This window comes from Neopelma chrysocephalum, unplaced genomic scaffold (genome assembly GCF_003984885.1).
Source record: "Neopelma chrysocephalum unplaced genomic scaffold, ASM398488v2 Primary Assembly neopelma1_216, whole genome shotgun sequence".
In the NCBI taxonomy this organism is placed as follows: domain Eukaryota; kingdom Metazoa; phylum Chordata; class Aves; order Passeriformes; family Pipridae; genus Neopelma; species Neopelma chrysocephalum.
Genome location: NW_020897878.1, coordinates 300,309 through 321,193, shown reverse-complemented (window position 1 = coordinate 321,193; position 20,885 = coordinate 300,309). Strand labels below are relative to the sequence as shown.

General features: G+C 38.0%; 1 long non-coding RNA gene across 1 annotated transcript; it reads left to right on the top strand.

The window, feature by feature from the left end:
• Positions 1 to 14,841: 14,841 nt before the first annotated feature.
• Positions 14,842 to 20,673, top strand: LOC113977275. The gene is made up of 3 exons (XR_003537305.1): positions 14,842 to 14,926; positions 17,534 to 17,648; positions 20,535 to 20,673. It is a non-coding gene; the product is annotated as an uncharacterized LOC113977275 (long non-coding RNA).
• The last annotated feature ends 212 nt before the right edge of the window (positions 20,674 to 20,885 follow it).

Genomic DNA, 20,885 nt, shown 5'->3' with positions numbered 1-20,885 from the left:
ACAAACTTGTGCAGCAAAAGCACCTAAAAAAAAAGCCATAAAGCCCAAAATATGAATACAAAACCTGATTTAATTTTCCATGAAGGACATGGGAACATACCTAATGATGTCATGACAGAAAATTGCTAAAAAATGGGGATAAATTGAGACTTTGGTAAGGAGGGCTGGGGAAGGATGAAAGACAAGGGATCCAGCAGAGTGAATGGGCTGCTGTGAGGTCATAGGCTTTAGAGAGTGTTGGATTTAAAATAGTACCTCTCCCATAGAAAATACAGCAAGATCACAGCCACAAGGACTTTTCAGTGGAAGCTGACTCCTAGAGCATAAATTTTGACTTTCATCCTGAATTTCATCCCAGAGGAAGTACATGTGGCCTTGCCTAGGAGAACACAGGGCATCAGCTCTCTGCCTCAGGTATTTGCAGGAAAACATAGCAAAGCAGAGGGAAGCAGCTGTGTGGGCTGGAAGAAAAAAATTAGCTTTGTGACCACCAAGATGAAGATCTCCCACCCTGACAAGATAAGAGCTCATCCCTCCACCCATAAGTGAGGGGCAGTGGCTTCAAGCCTATGGGTGCAAAGGAGGGATGCCAGGGGAACCCTCAGCCTCGGAAGATAACCTGCTTTCTCAAGGTGTTTCCAGGGAAATGTCATCCCTCTGACATGTGCTACAGGACACTTTTGTGTGGTAAGCACAAACTTCTACTTTTCCCTGAGATCAAGTCAGATGTCTGTTTTCCGTGCAGATTTCCTGTCCATCCATGAGGTCACCCTGCCAGATGCTCTCTGCCGCATATAATTATCACTGTAACCGGGCTGCTGACTTCAAAAATATATATTATTCATAAATATTTTTCATTTATATACAAGAGAGTTTATCTTATTTGCCCAGTACAATTAATCCCTATGTATAAAAACATTAATGAAGAAATAAAATCAGAAGTATAGCCCTTTCAAATTCTGCAATCCAAATGTAAATGATCTGTGTTCCACCAAGCTTGGAGTTTAAGTTTGTAGTCTTTTATGCAGTATACCCAGTAATGTCAATATAATGAGAAATGCTATTTTTTCCTTCCTCTATTATAGTTCAAATACATCTACAATTCCTGTAGTAAATTATAGCTGGAGGAAATGGAGTAAGAAATGACCTCTCAGTCTCTCTGACGTTATAAAATGCATTCAGCAGGGAGACTAGCACACCAAAAAAAAAACCTCTACACCCAGAAAAACCACTCAAAAGCTATCCACATAATTTTTTTCAAAAATAATATGAAGTTAGAAAAAAATCTGTCAGCAAGGAAATATTTAATTAATTGTCTATTCTGTAATCCAGGTTTGGTTAAAAACAAACAAAGCTAATCTGAAATTTGATATATGAGCATTTAAAAAATTTAGGCAAATTATTTGAGGCATTCATTCATAAACATATTCTAATAAACTTGGAACCTTTTAGGAAAAGAAAAATACAAACTCTCTGAATGTTCTTTTTGGTGTTTTTTTTTTGTCACTTTAAGCTACCCATACTTTTCCATGCAGTATATTAAAAAACAAAATCACAAGTTGGATTGCCTAAGGAAACAGGCTGTGACAATAGACTGAAAAAACTGGGGTAGGTTATAATTTTTGCATATATGCCTAACATATAATGGTGTTAAAAATTGGAGTGTACTGGTAACTGAAGGCTATTCTGCAGTTAAGCAGAGTCAAGCATTGAAAACCAAGGGTAACACTGAATTATTTTTTTTTTTTGAAATCTGATAAAAAGCCCTTAAAATCTAAATTTGTTCCTTTTGGGAATGATGCACCATGTAGTCATCCAATTGCACTCCTTTTATGTGCAATAAATCATAATGCTTTAATTAATGTGTAGTTCTGTTTGCTGTTTCAAATTAGGCAACCTTTATTTCATAATCCTCCCCTGCCTTGTGATATTGCTGTTTGTCTGCATTTTGGTGTTACTGAAATCCCGGCTCTTGCACAAATGGAGGTTTTTTTGGGAACTGACCCAGGAGATGCACTAGCAGCACATATTATGAACCAATTGCAAATGGGTGTTCAGAACATGCAAGGTTGAGTAAATAAAAGCAGAAAAAGCCTGAAATATGGCATCCTCACTGCCATTTCACTCTACAGCTGCATTCTTCTCAGTCTGTGCTACTAAAGAGCAAAGCCATTGTGCCCATTTTGGAAATATTCACCACAGGATATGAGACTCTGTAACTGCTGGAAGCAAAATTCCTGTTGAGTTCCTATGGCAAAAATATCCAAACTTGCAAATTTACCACTTCTAGACCGCAGGACAAAAGCTATTTCTGAAGGATAGAAGGAAGTATAATAGTAAGGGAAGTGTGAAGCTGTACCTATGCGTATTTGGAGGATTGCAGAGTAGGGAGTCAGTGTCACTGTTAAAACTTCTTAACTCTGATGGCCATGGAGTCATGAATTTCAAAGCCAATCGTCCCCACCTGCCACCAGAGCTCTTGGGTGTGTTGTCCAGTTAGCTTGAAATCTACCTTACTGCCACTTCACTGCCTGTGGTTTTTGCTTTTATGTAGTAACAGCTGACACATTGCAATTTCACCTTTGAAATGGTGTCTTGGTACTTCCAGAACAGGAAAGTAGAGACAGTTCAAAAAAAAAAAAAGAGGACAGTAACACCAGTCAAGAGAGGGGCAAGAGAGAGGTAGAGGTACCTCTCTCTGTGTTTTAATGTTTGTAATGCCAACATGTCAGTGAGGCACATTTGCATACAGAGAATGCAAATTCGGTTTCACTTGCAAAAATCACCTTAAACTTTTAACTGACATTCTATGGAACAGCCCTGGGACCAATACTAACCTTGCTTGCCAGTGATCTTTTATACTTACACAGAGTGGAAAGAACCACTTAAACCAGCAGATGTTGCGATGCAGCTTCACCATGTGAATATTTGTTTTGCCCAGTTTAACTGTGGGTGTGAAAGAATTCCCCAAGTTGTGTACTCCAGTAAGGATAGACTGAGTTTTACATCAATGAGCTGGAAAATATTTGCTGTGAAAACAAGGGTCCCCTTTTTCCCTTGCCTTGCAATTGAAGCACTACCTCTTTACACATCCATCCAGAACATAGCTGCAAAGAACATTTTCCTAGTGCAGTTCACTGTCTTTGGCACAGATTTTTCCTTCAAAATGAATGAAAGTTTAGGAGTGGGTAGGATATACTGCCTTTCCACTCATGGGTGTAATCCAAGCGTATGGTCCAGAGAATGTTCCCATATAAAAGTCAGCTGCTGTTTGAAAAACAAAGCTATATAAAATGTTGAAGACTAACGTAGCAGAAAAGTATTTAAATGCATTATACACTCTCTGGATCAGATATGATGTTTGCCCCATGTCTTCTGCTCTGTGGGCCTACTCCTGCCTGCCCTTTGAACTGAACACATCAAGAATTAAAACTTAGGCTTGAGAAATTATCCATTTGGGAGATGCCTACAGTATCCATTCAGGCAATAATATGTGGGTTTGAATGTTTTAAAATCTTTCCCATCGCTGCAGCCTTTGAGCCCCATCACTCAGGCACAGTCCTTTGCACAACCCAGATCCTGCAGGCAGCCCTGAGGCCTGAGGAGGAAAGTATTTGGAAAGGTCACTGCAGGGAAACTTCAGCTGGAGCTGAAATTGCAGCTGCAATGACAGCAATGGACATTCATGTCTCAACTGACAAGAAATTCCTACTGTATTTTAAAGTTTCAATGAATGCTCTTGTTTCTTGAAGAAAGTCGTCTCTCCACCAACCTGCTGTTTCTCCACTGCCTTGATCTTTGACAGCAGAAAAAGATGTCATGCCAAGCCACTTCCCTGGGATGAGAGCTCTTACATAATTAGAGCTGACACCATTGAGAGGTTAAGGAATAAATATAAATATAAGAATCACAAAGGCACCTGAATTTTTAATGGACATTAAAAGAATCAAAAGTAGTACTGACAGACTGGGTAAATTCTATGATAATCAGTGGGCAGACACTGCCATCCTTTGAAGTCAAGAGAGTTTTGCACACCTCAACTTCTCCCTAAGAAGTTATGATTTCTTTACTTCTGAAAGAAATTTCTTTATTTTGATCATTTAATAAAATGTTTCATTTCAAAAGCAATTTTATTTGGTACCATACTGAACTGTAATTAAAGATTTATGATCCTATTACAAGCTGATGCTGTAGTTAATCCTTAATAATAAAATACTTCATAAAAGCTCAGTGTTGCACACAAAGCTGAGCAGTTGATGTGTTCTGCAAAATATTTGCTGTATTTTCCAAGTGTCAGCAGAGTGCATTGCTACATGTATCCTTAAAATAATAATCTATACAACTGTGGAAGTAGCCTACCAATCTCTAGACACTGCTGTTCTTTCATGACCTATACATTTATGCTGATGTCTAAGGCACACATTTTTCCACCTGGATTATACATGATTAACCTACAGATAATCCTACTTTATTTCATACGCCTTTTTTGGGATGGTAGTGGCAAAATCAGGGCTGAATTAATCTGGAGCATGGTATCAGTATTACTTATGCAGATTATTCCCACAGTAACTTGTTTAATTGTGGAATGAGTGGAAATAGGAAAAAAAAAAGTGAAATAGGAAAAAAACCACCAACCACTATCTTGCAAAAATAAAATAGCACAACTTTAGCAAATTTAAATGAGACAATTATATTTAGCACAAACCTTATACTGAAAAACAATATGTGTTTGGTTGCCTTTCTGTTATCATATTTCACATGCCATTGAAATCATTAGAAATTCTGTGATTCAAGACAAATGGTGTCTGTGATTGAAATTTTTTGAATTTTTACACACTTTTTTAATGGAAAAAGCAAAACAGCTCTACAGATCATACAAGAATCCAAAGCACTTTTATTTTTTGCTCGTGTAAAGCTCTTCTTTACTTTCAGTTGATGCAATGTTGGTTCAACTCAGCTTTAAAACCTTGTGTTGAAACTCAACAAAAAATGCAAGCAGTGTAGAAGCCAAAAATATTCCATGTAAGTAGCTGATAGAAATATTGCAAATTATTTTTAACTGCAGCTGGTTATGCAAAATTGTTTTGATCATTATTCTAGAAACAAGCCCTTAAGGATACATAAAGGGAAGCTGTTGCATTTTGTTCAACTCCAGGAAAAGCGGCAACCAAAGCCAATGTTAAATTGTCATAGAGTTATTGGCAACAAAATCGTTGAGTTTACTTGTAAAATCTTTCTTAAACTCTCACTGTTCTTCAAGACAACTCATGCACATCGAATAATTCATAAACCACTTCTCCCTCTTTGCATTTTTGCTGTATTATCAGTGTTCAGTGTGACTTTTCTGTCTGTCCTGTGTCCCATTGCTGGGTTTAGGGAGGTGTGTCCAGGGAGTTCTTGCAGTCAAAGCACTGACAGGAACATGATGAGCCTTTGCACTGTTTTCCTCCCCACTGCTCTCTGAGCTGAAAACCTAAAGCCATTCTCTGCATCCGTCCCTTGAGGACTTTCTACTACCTGTTTTAGAATGAGAAAATAGAAGAAGTGTTACCACTGAGCTGTGTTTCATCTCACTCAGCAGGACACGGGATCCGAGTGTCAGTGAAAAACAAATGGACACTGCTGCTGGCCCACTGTAGGTGCAATACAGATAAGGTGTCTGCCCAGGAACTCAAATGTTTTCTTCCAACTTACACTCATTATTTGCTATCTCTTCAGAGCAAATGTGAAGTAAAAATGGTGTCCAAACAGCTGTTCAAAGGAAGCCACTTGAGCAGTGAGGAATGTCGCTGTCAGGCTCAGCGGGTTATTTTCTTTATGCTATGGAATGCGATTTCCAAGGAGATGAAATGTTGCTTTGAAGCAGGAAGAGCTACAGCAGGTTGCTTTTCGTGTGAGAAGGGACTCTGCTTTGCTACCTGCTGTCCCAGTGGAGCTCTCCCAGTTGCCCTCTGATGGCTGACACCTGCAGAAAAAGTAGGCATTGTACAGATGAGTCAACATCTAATTCAGTGTTACAAAGAGTATATGTTATAAGGAAGAATTTGCAAATATTTTAGACTCTCTCTTTTTCTCAGCAGCTGGATGTGTTTCCTTATCTGCAGTAATCTTTCAGCCGTTTTAGGTTTTCTTCCCCCTTAACTGTGGAAAGCAGTATTTTTCTTCAGAGGTGTTCAAAGATTGTTTGATGATATTCCCAAGAAATATTTGGAAAGGCAAACCAGCTTTAATTAACATTTTAGCTTAATATAATTGATCTACAACAAAGGCCTGGCATGATACTTGTCAGTTTAAAGATTATTAGGCCTTCTAAAGCTTCTTAAAAATAGCTCTCCTCAAAAATTGAGTTACCAGTTGTGTCAAAATTGTCTCAGGATTCAGGTGGATACACAAGTGGATGAAACAGCATGTAAAATATGACATCTGTACATAAGATTGGTATTTATACCTTGACCTGTAGCAAATAGGAACCTTTTCACAAAGCTATGCCAGAAGTGATACAGAGATTGACTCAATCTAGAACCATGTCTAAAATAAAGGCTTGGAACATGTTTTCAAAGGAAAATACAAGAAACTCTATTTCAAGGAGTTTTTTCATCTTGGGAAATTCTTCTGTCTTCATTTCCATAGTGCAAAGATCCCACCTAATTCAGTTGTGAAGTGTTAAAAACTTAATCCACAGAGGTCAGTTTATAATCTCAACTTCCACATAGCTTCTGACAGAGTTTTACCAGGTAATTGTTTTTCATGTAAAAGAATAATTCCTTTTGCTAAATTTAAATTAATTGCTTTTAATTTAATTATATATGCTTATCTAATATTTTTATAAAACTGAAGGAAAATGACATTTACTGTCATCCCTTTGCATTTTTTTCTCTTCTTTTAGTTGGTGGCTTGATTATATGTAATTTTATTGGTTTTCAATGTAAAATAAATATCAATATTTTGCATAGAAGACTAATTGTTTCTGTAATCCAAAACCCCCATTTCCATTCTAAAGGAACAGGACCAGAATTGTACTCTGTATCGTAAGATCCACTGTACCATTTGAATATGATATAGAAAGATATAAATATAGATCTCTCATATATTGATTATTCAATTATCCATTCAACTCTTTTGTGGAGTTTTTTTAAATCTTACTCAGTTTTCTCTTTTATGTGATTTTCAAATGTTGACAACCCAGTATTTGTTTCATTATCCACAGTCCTTAAATATTATGACAATGCTGGGGGTCACTTTCTGAACAGAAAACATTTGTAATGATGAAATGTTGGCAACTGATTGATTGACATTATAAGTCACCCAGAGCTACTGAACAAGTAATGTTTGAAATGCCCTCTCAAAATTCTGATGGTTCAAAGGTTTGGGTAAAAGGATCAGCCAAAACCTTAAATATTTACCCCAAAAATTAGAGTATTTTTTTTTCTGAATAAATCCTCTTTCTCTAATCTCAGCATCTAAACCACTTCAAAGTAAAATAAAAATGGAAAGGAAATTAGTTTCAACAGAGATTGGACTGTAACCAGTTTTGAGGACTACACTTGAATGAAAATTCCTTATATCTTAATTATATTAATATAAATATAATATATTTATATATATTTATATATAATATAAATATAAAATATAATAATATTAGTAAAAACTTGCTAAAACTAAAAATAAAGCAAATCAGTGACCTATTTAATTATAGGATTATCAATAGCGTAGATAGATAGTATTAGCTTGTGATCCCACATCTCTGCTCATATTTAATATTAGTTAACACATGCTCAACTTCCCAGGACTGGGATTATGCAAATATTTGGAAATTTCACCAAATTTCTTCCTGGAGTTCTTATAAATTCTGACCTCTTCTTGTCCTTTAGCATATCTATAATAAAACCAGATAAATTTTATATAGGCAGGATTCACTGAAATAGAACTCACTGAAGTCTTTTAAATATCTCTGAAAGAGGTGATTAATTTATTAACACAGAGCATTGAGAACCTGTGTCCACATCTAAAAGACATGTCTGTCTGGGTATGAATGTAATAGGAAAGAATCCTTATCTTCTAGATGTTGCCTACCATTTTTTAAAAGACAAATCTGAGTGGCAGATGGCAGAAAAATGTTTATTTTTGAGTAAAAAAGCATTTTCCCTGAGTAGTCACCATACAACATCACATTCTCAAGATATGAGTACAAAGCTTCCATTTAAATCAAGCATTTTTTAATTACAGGAAAAAATATTGAAATGTATTAGTTATAGGATATGGAATGGGTTTTTTTTATTTGTTTTTAATTTGCAAATCAGAGTGAGGTCTAAGGCAATCTTGATTTAGTACTGCACACATTAAAAAACTTCACAGACTTGGTCTGTGAGGTATCAACCTCACACAGAGGATAAAGATTCTCAATCCTCGGGGTGGCTTAAAAAAGTCTTATTATGGGTCATTTTTAGGAAAAAGAAGGCAAGAAAAAACCTGCACCAACTTCTATCTAAAATGAATAATCACTTTACAACTTGTCCTGAAACAAGACATTTTAAAGTTGACTCAGAATGTCATGTCATCATGTTTAATGTCCCTCCTCACTCCATTGATGAAGTGACAATATCCTTGACTGCACACATACATCACAGCTTGAGGTGTGCTGACAACCTGTGATCTCTATTGGAAATCATCATCAAGGGGGAAAGTTGAGGTGGAGTGTTTCTTTTACCATTGAGCCAGGGAGGCCACAAAACACCCCAAATTCCACCTCAAAAATCATGAGACAAAGCAGTGACCCTCCTGCTGTTTATGCCATGAGGATATCCTCTGTAAACAGTGGCTCATCTGCAGTCAGTGCTTCTAGTAACACTGCTGAAGCAACACAGTCCCACTATAAAAGGGATTTTGAATGCTCAGATTAACAAGAGATTGGATTCCTGATCTTCAATGACAGAGATTTCCTGTGACCTGAATTGCTGCCTGACGCTGGGACCTGGCACAGAGGCTTCGGAAAAGCCCCCAGAAAGGGAGACACATTTCCAAAACTGAAATACACTTGCTGTACCTAAGTAGATGATCTTTCCCTCTCTCAGATGCTTGTTCCCACAAGAACATCCCTCCTGGATGGAAACACAGAGGGCAGCCTTTTATCTGGTTTGACATTTTCACACCGTTCTGCTGGATAAGAGTGGCAGGACAATTGGTGTGCTGTCACCCAGGGCCTGATATTCCTTGAGATAAATGCACTGCCATTTGGATTCCTCCATCACTGAACAGAAATGTTGTCCCTTGGAAAGACAAGAACCATTGCAGTGTTCTCCTGTTTCCAAATTACAGGATAAATTAAAAGATACTTGTTAATATTTAATTGAAAGTAACTGGGCAGCCAAAAGTGATAAAAGAGAATGAGATAGGATGCAAGGTAGAATTAAAAATGTATAATAAGAAGTAAAATGAATTCCCAATATGGAAATAGAAGTTTGAAAATAAGGTCTATAACTCTTGTTCAATAATGTTAATGAAAATTATTAACCTTGATGAAAATTACCATCGTGTCAAGCAGTTATGTATGTATAATTATTTTTTTCTCCAACAAGATTCCTTGCCATTTTACCTCTAAGCTTTCAAACCTCCTGGCATGATAGAGCCATGCAGCTCAATTTCTGTCCAGCCTGTGAATTCTGTGTAGGTGTCACCACATTTCTGGGGTTATGGCACTTCATTTGGAAGCCATTGAGACTTGATTCTTGCAGTTTTACTTCAAAATGGGTTAAACTAGAGGTGAAGAAAGTCTTTAGGGTTTTTTTAGGTTCAAACTAGACACGGTTCCTAACACTGATTAATGTTAAAAACTGTATTTCCAAGGAGAATAACCCTGCTTTGTCATAACACAGAAAGGGGGAACAAGAGTTTTGACCGGCATTGATCAGCTTTGTAGAGGAAGAGGAAAACTCTGTGTTAATTCCTACCATGTTACTTCAGTATTTTATGTATCAGCAAGCTACACATAAAATAAAAATGAATACAAAATGCTCAAATATCTCAACATTCTTTATTTAAAAAATATATTATGATTTTAAATGTCTCTGAATATAAAATGCAATTCTCCACTGCAGAGTTTATGAAATTGCATTCTCAATTTTCAAAAAAGAAAGAGACAATTTGCCATCACTGAGGGCAATACATACGTAATAGTAATAAAAAGTGCTTTGTTTTCTGAGGATTGAATCTACTGGGTTGAACAGAGAATCAGATTTACCCCTGCTTTAAATAAGCCATGTTAGTAGACAAACTGTGTTGGGCAAAATTAGAAGCTGAGGAAGTGCTACTGCCAGGGAAAGGCGACTCCTTTCAGCATTCCCCTCGTCCCCTCGGGGTCCCCAGTGCCCTTCAGGCTGTGCCTAATGAAAGTGAACAGCCTCTGAGTGGTCCTGGGGGCAGCTTCAGCCCCCATGGTCCTCATGAGATACCAGAGACATGAGGGAAGCCCTTGGTGGCAGCCCTGAGATGGCATGAAAGTCTTTGAAGTGGGAGGATGAGAAAACTGTGGAGCCCCAGCCTGGTAAAATTGTGTCTTAAAGTTTCCTCCCCTTCTCCCCCTACATATGGGGTGATAAGCCTGCTTGTTTCTCCCTTTTCTAGGGCTTGCTGCAGACATTTCTTCTCTCTTTACCTTTCCTCCCTCCCTCTCACTCCAGAGATCTCAGATCTTTGATAGTTTTTATTTTGTGCATATGATGCCTGTGCCTAATTTCCAGTCTTGGATCTCAGAAAAGTGCAGCACCAGCTTGTACTTTCAAAATAAATACAGTGGCAGCCAGCCACTGTAATCAAATGAATATTTTTCCTAGCAGGATACATTACAATTCAAGTCTAGAACATTTACTCCTTTTGAACTTGAGGATTGGTAGGAGTTGAATATATGAAACTGTTAAAAGGCCATTTAAATAAAACATTGGCAAGGGTCCCAAACCAAAGTCCAGGGATGTCAATGAGAGGCATTTTCTTGGCTTTAGTGCTCTGCATGGCTGGCTTTAGAGAAACAGACTTTTTCCCAGTTATATGAAAGCAATTCTGGGGTAGTTACTTAGTTTTCAATAAAATCAGTCTTGCATGTCTGGTAGCTTAGCTCATACAAAGCTCACAGGTGAGAGCATGGCCTCCCACAGGTTGAAAGCGAAAACAAAGGCCACATGTCAGGCTACTAATGAGTAAAAGTAAAGTGTGTGTCACAATTCATTAAAGATACATTACTTACAAAGGAAAAAAAAAAAAGTAAAACAACTCAACAGTAAAAAGAGAACGTGTCAGAAAACATTTCCAGAGTACACATTACATTAAATGTGGCAATTACAGAAGATGCTTATATGGACATATTGGAGAAATTACATATTTTCAATTTCCTTTCTTGAATTTGGGCAGCAGCACATTAGGAGATAATGTCAAAACAGACCTGTCTTGAGCATTCCTCGGTTATTCCTGGTATTCTGTAAATTCATATACTAGAACCATGGAATCATGGAATGGTTTGGATTGGAAGGGACCTTAAAGACCATTTAGTTCCAACCCCTTGGCATGGGCAGGGACACCTTCCACCAGGTTGCTCAAAGCACCATCCAACCTGCCCTTTGAACACTTCCATGGATGAGGAATCCAGAACCACTCTAGGAAAAGTGTTCCAGTGCCTCAATACCCTCTAATTAACAAATTTCTTCCTAATGTCTAATCTAAATCTCTCCTAGTTCAAAACCATTCCCTCTTGTCCTGTCATTACCTGCCCACATAAAAAGTCACTGTGAGGTCTCCCCAAGCCTTCTCTTCTCCAGGCTGAGCCTCACAGCAGCGGTTCTCCATCCCTCTGATTATCTCTGTGGCCCTCCTCTGGATGTGCTCCAACATTTCCACATCTTTATTAGGCTGAGGAATCCAGACCTGGATACAGCATTCCAGGTGGAGCCACACAAGGGCAGAGTAGAGTGGGAGAATCACCTCCCTCGACCTGCTGCCCACTGTGCTTTGGATGCAGGACCCCCTCAGAAGTCATAATAAAGTTCTGGCTTAAAAAAAACCAAACCAAACAACCCAGATTTGTGTTAAACCCGAGAATGAATCCTAATGTCCTGAAGGCTTTTGAATCACTTATGATGCATAAAATAACCTTTTCTTGAGTGCAGGATTGTTAGAACTGCCATAAACTAATCACCTGGTACGGTCCTGTTGTGCTGACAGATTAATGCAATCCATGTTCATGTACTTCACAGCCTTTTGTGGGTATTTTGATTGGCAAAACAGACTCATTTGCTCAGGAAGATGAAAGTCCTTCACTTTGATGTGCAATTTAGGTTACAGATTCCATCCATGCAGCCTCTGCACCCAGCAAGCTTCATAGTAAGGGCTGCCTATGAAGGTCCGGAACAGCGTATGCACATGGAAGGGTGGCAAATAATGATGGTACTGTTATCATCTGCCTTTATTCATGGGAAAGGAATAAAAGCAATAGTTATTGTGTTACTGCTTTCAATACGGCCTGCATGTGCAGAAACAGGGGAAATGAAAACCCTTTGTTGGTTGTACTACAAGCCAAAGAATTTTGCGTTCTTCCTCATTGTCTCCCAGTGAGAAGACTGTGATAAGAATGAAAATATAGCTGAAAAGCCTGCATTGCCTCAGTGTCAGACATGAAGGTGAAAGCCTTTTCATTACAGCACCTGAAAAGCTTTGCAGGCAGGTTTATCCTGCCCCATCATGCTTGACAAGTACTTGTAGCAGGTTATCTCCGTTACTGAGATAACATCCCAAAGGGATGTGAAGTTTAGAAACATTTGGGCTGCTTAATAACTAATTTACAATATCATTTCACTAATGTGGTACATTTTACTGTGAAGGCACTTCCTGTGTGTTGGGGGCAAATGTTCAAAGCGTTTTTCTAAGTATTTCATCTATGGCTTTTGGACAGATGTTTTGCAGCTGGAATCCTACTTATGGCTTTTGAATATCATCTCTTTTCACATGTGCCCAGAGCTATGGACAAGGCAGGGTTTCTCAGAAAGGCCAAAACTGCCTCCCCACTGACAACACTTTGCCATCTCACCCCATATATCCTGTGACTCGGGAGGAATTAATTTTTTTTTTTTTAATGGAAAGATAGTCAAAGATTGACAGAGGTTGCCCAGAGAGGTTGTTGAGTCCCCATCTTCAGTCCTAAGCAATCAACTGCAGGTGCCCCTGCGGGGACAGCTGGACAAGAGGATATGCAGAGGTCCTTTCCAACCTCAACCATTCTGTGATCCTGTAATATTGCATGTCTCTAAAAGACCTATTTTAGCTCAAAATTTCTCCTCAAGCATCCACAAAGAACCTTTAGGTGCTTTCTAGATCATCATGCTTTTTCCTGCTATATGAATTCAAGTCATGCATGAAGTGGAAGAGAAAGAGGAGCTCCCATACTAATCTCGCTGCATATTAAGAGGGTGGGACAGAGATTCAGCAAAGCTAAAAATCACTCATGGCTATAAAAATACTGCCTATGAATAAAGTAATGTTGGAAACTTGAAGATGATCATTGTCACAAAAGAAAGGTGTTCACTTTGCCACCTGGTTAAGTGAAGCAAAATTCATTGACTGCCTGGGAAATTATGTCCAATGAGTTAATAAAGGGAATTAGACAAATCATTTGGTACTAAAGCAACGGGCAGGTTGCACAAGCCCAAGAGCTTTTGAGCCCTCTGTTTCTGTTACACAGGCAAACAGATAAAGGAATATATGACAAAGGTTTAGAGCCATGTGATGACTCAATAATGGCTTTTTAATGGTTTGCTTTCTGTATGAGTTCAAATCTTCATGAGGCTTCAAGCAATCTATCATTTTCATGTAAATCAGTCTGCCACAGAAATGGCACCACCTCTCTTTAAATTAGTACATTTTTTACCACATTGTCCAACATATTCCTGCCCCCAAGGCCAGTCAGAAGTGTGATAGGAAAAGCAAGAAACTACTTGAACCGTAAAAGTTTTATTGCTTTAGAAAGTGATTTGCTTTTTTTGTATTAAATTTTATCAGAACGTTGTAATTTTGAACTTAGTACTGATAATGAGTGTAAAGTCAGATACTGGAACACGAAATATGATTTTGAATCCAACACTAAAGGGCTATCACAGATTTCTTTTGAAAAACGGGTCCTTGTTTACAGTATTGGAGATTGCAGACATACGTGTGCCTTTTGCATGTGGACATAATGTTTTAAGCTGTTTATTTAAGCTTTTACAGTTCCTTCTGAGCGATGAACACTGGTGACTCTTTCCTTGTCTTTCAAAAAGGAAAGTTCTAAAAAAACGGTTTGAAGTTCTCAGGTGCTCCTGGTTGGTTTGTTTTTTGGGGAAAGCAGCTTTGCAAAAGCTGTGTACAGAGTTGATAAACAGTTATAATGATTTACTTGCAATGTAAATTTATTGTTCCCGAGTATTGAATTCACCCCAAACTTACTATACAAAAATTTTTGCACCATAATACAAACTGTTTGTGAACTATTGATTTTCTAATCCCCAAGGCTTAGTCATCCCAGGAGAGAGAACACAGCAGCTATGTTATGCTACACACAATGAAACTGCAGATGCAGATTTGAACATAGATTTCAGTTCCAATATAAAGAGATTTCAGTTTGCTTCTTTAGTGCCCCTTGATGAGCTCTAAGAACAACAGAAGACCTCTTCTCCTTTCCCTTGGCTGATTGCCCAACAAATTTTGCTCACTCACAGCCCTGAAGACAATTCTTGATAGTGTTTTGATGTTTCTGCCGACCTATTAGTGTATTGACTGTATGACAGCCAAAACATATATTTGTGTTCTCATTTTTCCCCTGCACTCCTTCCACTCAATCAAGCAGGCACACACACTTCCACCAAACAGAAGAATGCTTTTAAGCCATGGTGGTGCTCCTGGGAGCAGTGTGGTAAGAAATCTCTTTTCACAGAAACATAGCTGACTGCCCAGACTTGCCTTTTTCGCTTTTCTATCCTCTTCCTTTTTTTTGCTTATCCCCCACCTCATATTCACCTTGTCATGGAAATTACAACTGTAAAAAAACATTTCCTCTGTGGCAGCTTCTTCTAACCTATGAAATATTGAGTGAGAATGATGTAAAGTACTAAATTTTTAATTTGGAGGAGGTTGCTGAAGTTGATTTTTTTTCAAAAGGTATAACTGTCCATTTGAGTTATCATCAGGTGACATGGTTTTCTGCAAAAAATGACAGAACCAAATATGTCTTCAAAGCATTTCTCACCCTGTGGGGCACATACAAAATTAGATCCAAGTTTACCCTGGGTCCCTTACACAGCATTACAATCCCACACTGTCTTACATTTTTAGCACCACAAGATTCCAGTTATGAAACCTGAATTCTTGAGAGATGCTAGGTATCAACAGAATTACTTCCACTCTGTAAAGACAACTTCATTGTCTTGCCCATGCTTTAGCTCATTTTCCTCTCCATATTTAGAATCATTTGCAATATACCTCAAACTGTACCAAAAGCCCTTTCAGCACCTGCCTTTTCTTCTGTGGGTCACATTAACAGCACGAGAGAGTACCTCTGGTGACATATCCATTTGGATGGAGGGACTGGTGACATGGGCTCAAGCCCAGGCATCTGTGTCAAACACTGGACATCTCAATTCAATTTTCAGTTCTGCTGGTGGTTTCCAGAGCGACCTTGACCAAAAGCACTTAGTCTTTTGGCTCCTCAGTTCTCTGTCTGGACAGCACAGATTCATCCTGTTTTCTGTTCCTGTATTTTAATATCAGTGTTTTGAGGCAGGTAGAATATGTTGAAAAAAATTCCCAGCTGGTGGGGTCTTTATTACTTGGGTCCTGCCAACTTTGCGAAATCTGATTTTCACTCTGACTTACACCAATATTGGAAGCAGAACTGGAAGCATTGTCTCACTCAAACCATTATGGTCCTGCAGTGTGTTTATCAGTAGGCATTTATGCACAGTTCATTACTGGAAATACTGTTAGACACATCTGCATACATAATGCTCCTAATAAGCATTTATTCCCAATGGCTCTTTACTGAGACAGACAGAGCTGTTTGTACACTTTCCCATGTCAGACATCGCTGGAGGCACAGGGCATTGAAGCAGCTCAGCACCAACACCTACTACCACAGCACAAGCTGTTTGTCTGTTCACTGGGATATGATGTAACACCAACCTTTTGAGACATCCTCCTAGAAAATGAAGCCTGGAGAAGCTGGTGGAGAAGCAGTGACATCACACTGCCATAAACCATAAATTGAACCATAAGTATATCTACCTTGAAAGGATTCCTAAGTGATGCTCTTCATTTAAAGTTAAGGGAGAACATGAGGACTTCCATATTTTGTCCTAAATCTGTCCAGATCTAGGACAAATCTGTCCAAATCTAACCAGATCTGTCTTTTCATTTTACAAGATTTCCTTTTGCATGTCATTCAGGTCCAGACCTAGCATGCTTCAACATTTGTGTAGATCTCTCTTTGTAGGTGTAGATTCCACTGAGAAAAACATCACATAGCTGATCAATGGTGTATTTTGCAACTGAAGCTCCTCAGCGAAACACTCAGTGATAAAATAAGAACATCCTTGGTCCTGCTGCATCTACCAAGCTCAGTATACAGTTCATTCAATTCCTGAAGGCTTCTTGAGAAATCCAGATTATTCTCTTGTCTGAAAGTGGGAATACAGTTACTTTATTTTGACTGGTTTTTTAGTTCTTGCTCTGTAGGTTGTCAGTGCTTGGGACAAGGCCTTGGTACAATATCTGGTATAACAAAGTCTCTATGAAAAGACTCTTTGGAGCTATTGCAGCACAAACAGCAGCAACATTATAACCAGCACAGAATTAAGCTTTCTAGTTTTAAATTAACAATGTATCTGAGTTTTTTATCCACAGGATTAACTCATTTTTCCTATACTTTATTACCTATTGGTTAAAATGGGAAGAAATATCTCTAAGATACGACTCTTGTCGATATCGCATTTATTCAATTAAAAATAATTTACAAAATATTTTTCAAATATAATTTATTAGTTTGGAGAAAAAAATGCCCAGATGAGGAAGAAAGATGATCTTTTTTCTGCTTAGCAACTGCTAAGTACCTGAAAGCTAAAGTAAAAAATGCTTTAGAGAAGTTTTTCCAGGCTCTTTATCCAGGAAGGTAAATAACTTTATCAGATATCATGGATGCAGCCAACCTTTTCTCCTAACTTTTGAATTATATAAAACCTGTTACATGACCTATGCCATATCTGGTAAAAACCTTGTTAGAACTACTGAAATAGTCTCAAATCCTACTGATTGCTATTAAATTTTGGGTCCCAAGTAATGTAGTCAAAGTGAACATTGTGTTATAAAAAACAAACCAACCTAGAAAATTATTGTTAAAACAGAAAATTATTGTTGAAAACACAAGGCTTTGGGAATCAGGATGTGCTGAAGTTAAGTTTGCCTGTGAGTCCCTCTCTGTTTGAATTACAGTGCAAATACTGAATGATGTAGCATCATTTTCCTGTAGACATTTTCACGATGGGCAGCTGGAAGTTTAGCCCTGTTGAAGTCATGGTTCCTGGGTGAGCCCAAACCCACACAAATCAGAGGATGAAACAGGCTACATAAAGCCAAAATTCCAGGTAATTCAGGCTCCAAACCTGCAAATTGCTGTTGAGTGTGTTTCTCAGGGATATCAATCACAGAGAAATTTGCACGACAAGGCAATAGGTGGCCTCCCAGTAATAGAAGAGTTCTAAATAAAAACTAAAGCACCAGATTCTCTTCAGCAAAGTAAGGGATTAATTTTTGCTTGTTTGCTTGATGCTAAAGTGCATATGGTAGATTTTATTTAGAGGATACTTTTGACTTATATATATATATCTATACAGACACACACACACACACGTATATCTATGCCCTCACATTATATATCTTCATTAAATGCATTTTATTTGCACGTCCCTCAAACAACTCCACCTTAAACAGAGGTTCTGTGCTGCAGATTTCACTCCCAAGTGCTGAGATGTGGGAAAATTAAAGGCAAGTAAAACTGCAGCTTGTGATAAGCATTAGATAGTAAAATAAACAACCAAAACTACTTTTCTATAAGACCAAGAACAGTAACTTGGCTGATAAGCTAAAGCAGTTTCAGTTTTAGTTACAGAGAGTTTGACTAAAGGCAGAGACATGGTACCTTGTATTACCACATATAGAAATAAGGGGTTTAAATCCTGATGATTAACCAGTTTCTCTCAGACTGATTTTCACCAGAACTCAACAAGCTTAAAACATGACAAATGTCTACTTTTTTTAGAAATAATATTTTATGAATAGCTCTTTTTTTTAATTCAGTCCAATGCACTGTAACAGTAGCAACTGTAATTTTTAAGTAATAATTGCACTCACAAAACCAAGATGAAAGAATGTAGGTGCCTGAGCTATTGAGTTTGGTATTATATAATAGCTACTTTCCAATCTTTTGAGTTATGGAACAAAAGAACTCAAAACAAAGCAAATAATAAAATACTGTGTCCCTTTTTGACACTAATATTAGGAAGTCAATTTTCACACAAAGATACTTCAGCACAGGTTGACAGACTGATTTGACAGAAAGCTCTGTGGCTGCAGAGAGAAATGGTTCTTTTAATGTTTAATATTTGTGACCGTGAATCAGAAAAGTGCTCCTAGGAGTTATAAAGCACAGGCTGATGTCCCCTTCAGGGTGCTCAGTCACCTCAGGGCTAGGGTGCATCTGGAACCCACAAAACTCCCCGGACAGGTCTGAGGATAATGCCATAAAAAAGGAGGCTCCAGGAAAATCTGTGTGCCCTGCTGAGGTCTCTGTGCTGAAACAGATTTGAAACACTGTAAATGTAAATGCAGTGCTAATATTATTACCTGAGAAATGGGCTCCTTGGCATGCATGAGGCCTAAGGAACCTCAGAAAATATTATGGCATCATTATATAGCTGACAACCTTTTATTTTAACTTGCATTTGCCTCACAGAGCTGCAAAATTCTCTCCTTGTTACAGAACAGCCAGCTAAACTGGTATTAGTGCTTTGCAATACCCAGGTGACAAATAAAAAAGGAAGCCAAATAATTTTCATGCAATTAGAAGAGACTACAAAATTCAGGACAGCAAAAGTATGTGTTTACAGCAAAAAAGACTGCAGGTATCATTCTCTCTTGTGTCCCAAAGATTACAAGAAATAATCCTGAGGCAGACAGCTCTAAAATGCTGTATCAACTGAAAAACAGAAAAAAAAAAGCCAAACTTTAATTCTTTCAATTTCAGCTAAAAATCTTTAAAAAAAAAAAAAAGGAAAAAAGCTTGACTTTCCAAACAGAATTAAAAAGAATTGATATTTAAATTATAGATTGCTATACTTCGGTACTAACTACAGCAATTATCACCATCTAGAAAAATTATGCTATAAATAAAGTGGTGTTACTAACATAAAGATTTATGAAATCTCAGTATAACTCCTGTGCTGTACTTTGAATGTATTTTCCAAAGAAACTTTCTATGCAATGTTCTTTGTGATGCTATTTCAATATTAAAAAAAATAGATTTAGCATCAGATAATGAAGTTCAAGATACCCAGAATAATTTGTAGCAGTAGTTCTTAATTGTGAACCTGCTGCAGAAATTGCAAAGACAGTTTGATCAGCAGCCAGCAACAGAGTCTCCTCCAAATGAGATACAGTATGCAGAAGGACTTATTTTAATGCCAAATAGTATTTTATTATAGGAAAATATATTTGTGAAACATAAATTTTCTGGAAGGAGTCCAAACTTAAGGCCTTCCTCTGCTGGCTCACAAGAAAGTTAGATGGTACCAGAAACACACGCCAAACCATGAAGTTTGACTTGCTGTGCCCTCCCTTTCGAAGAAACAACCAAAGCATAAATATTTCAATCTGTTTTCTGAATGATTCTTTTGTGTGATATCCAGTCAGAAGCCATCCATACTCTCAAAACATACCAAGTGCTGAAAAAAGCTACCAACGGCAGCTTCCTCCTGTCACCCTTCAGTAGCATGAGTCCTGACTGATCCTTAACACCACGTAACAACCGCCCTCTGCCTTGTGTGCTCCCTCCTTAGGCAGAGCTTTGAACTGCTCCAGCTACCGCTCAGCAGCAGCTAAATTAGTGGTGGTTCTCCTTTAGAGGCTTTACAATTTGCCTTACCTTCTGTGTTTCTTCTGACTACCCATTTTCAGTTATTACTTGTATTCATTAGTTTTTCCTTCTGGCATTTCACCCATTTAAAGTGACTCATATGCTGAAGGACTGTGTTATGCAAGGAGCTTAATCTCTGCTTTCCTTCTCGTGGATGAGGGAGGCAATATTCCCAACTCCCACATTAAAAGCAGCCCCATAGGGGTAATATCTCCTGCTGGAAACACACCCCAATTAAAGCATTCTTAGAGAGATAATGCTTGTGAAAAAAACACTCTGCTATTATAGAAATTTGATATAGTTTACCAACATTTATGAATGCTTTCTTTTTTATGTGCAGACACAGTTCTTAAATCTTTCCCAGAAACAGAGTGGCACTGAAGAAAAGCTTGAAAAAATTCTTATTCCTTTGGAAAGAGAGTCCTCCATTTTGCCATCTGTCTTCATCAGACTTCTCCTGGCCAGAAGCATTTAAAATAATTTATCTAATAAAGCCCCTTGGGGAAGCCCTGTCTTGGTGTGTGTTTGCTTTTGAAGCCAGTTTGTTGGTGGCATATAGTGAGCCAAAGTAGCAGATGACACCCTGAGGGAAATTCTGCTTGTTTCCTCAAAGGTCAGCTCAGCAAAGATAGCAACATCTTCGTTTGGGCACACGACGGGTACTCAGAGGCGTCGCAGTGACAACTTCACT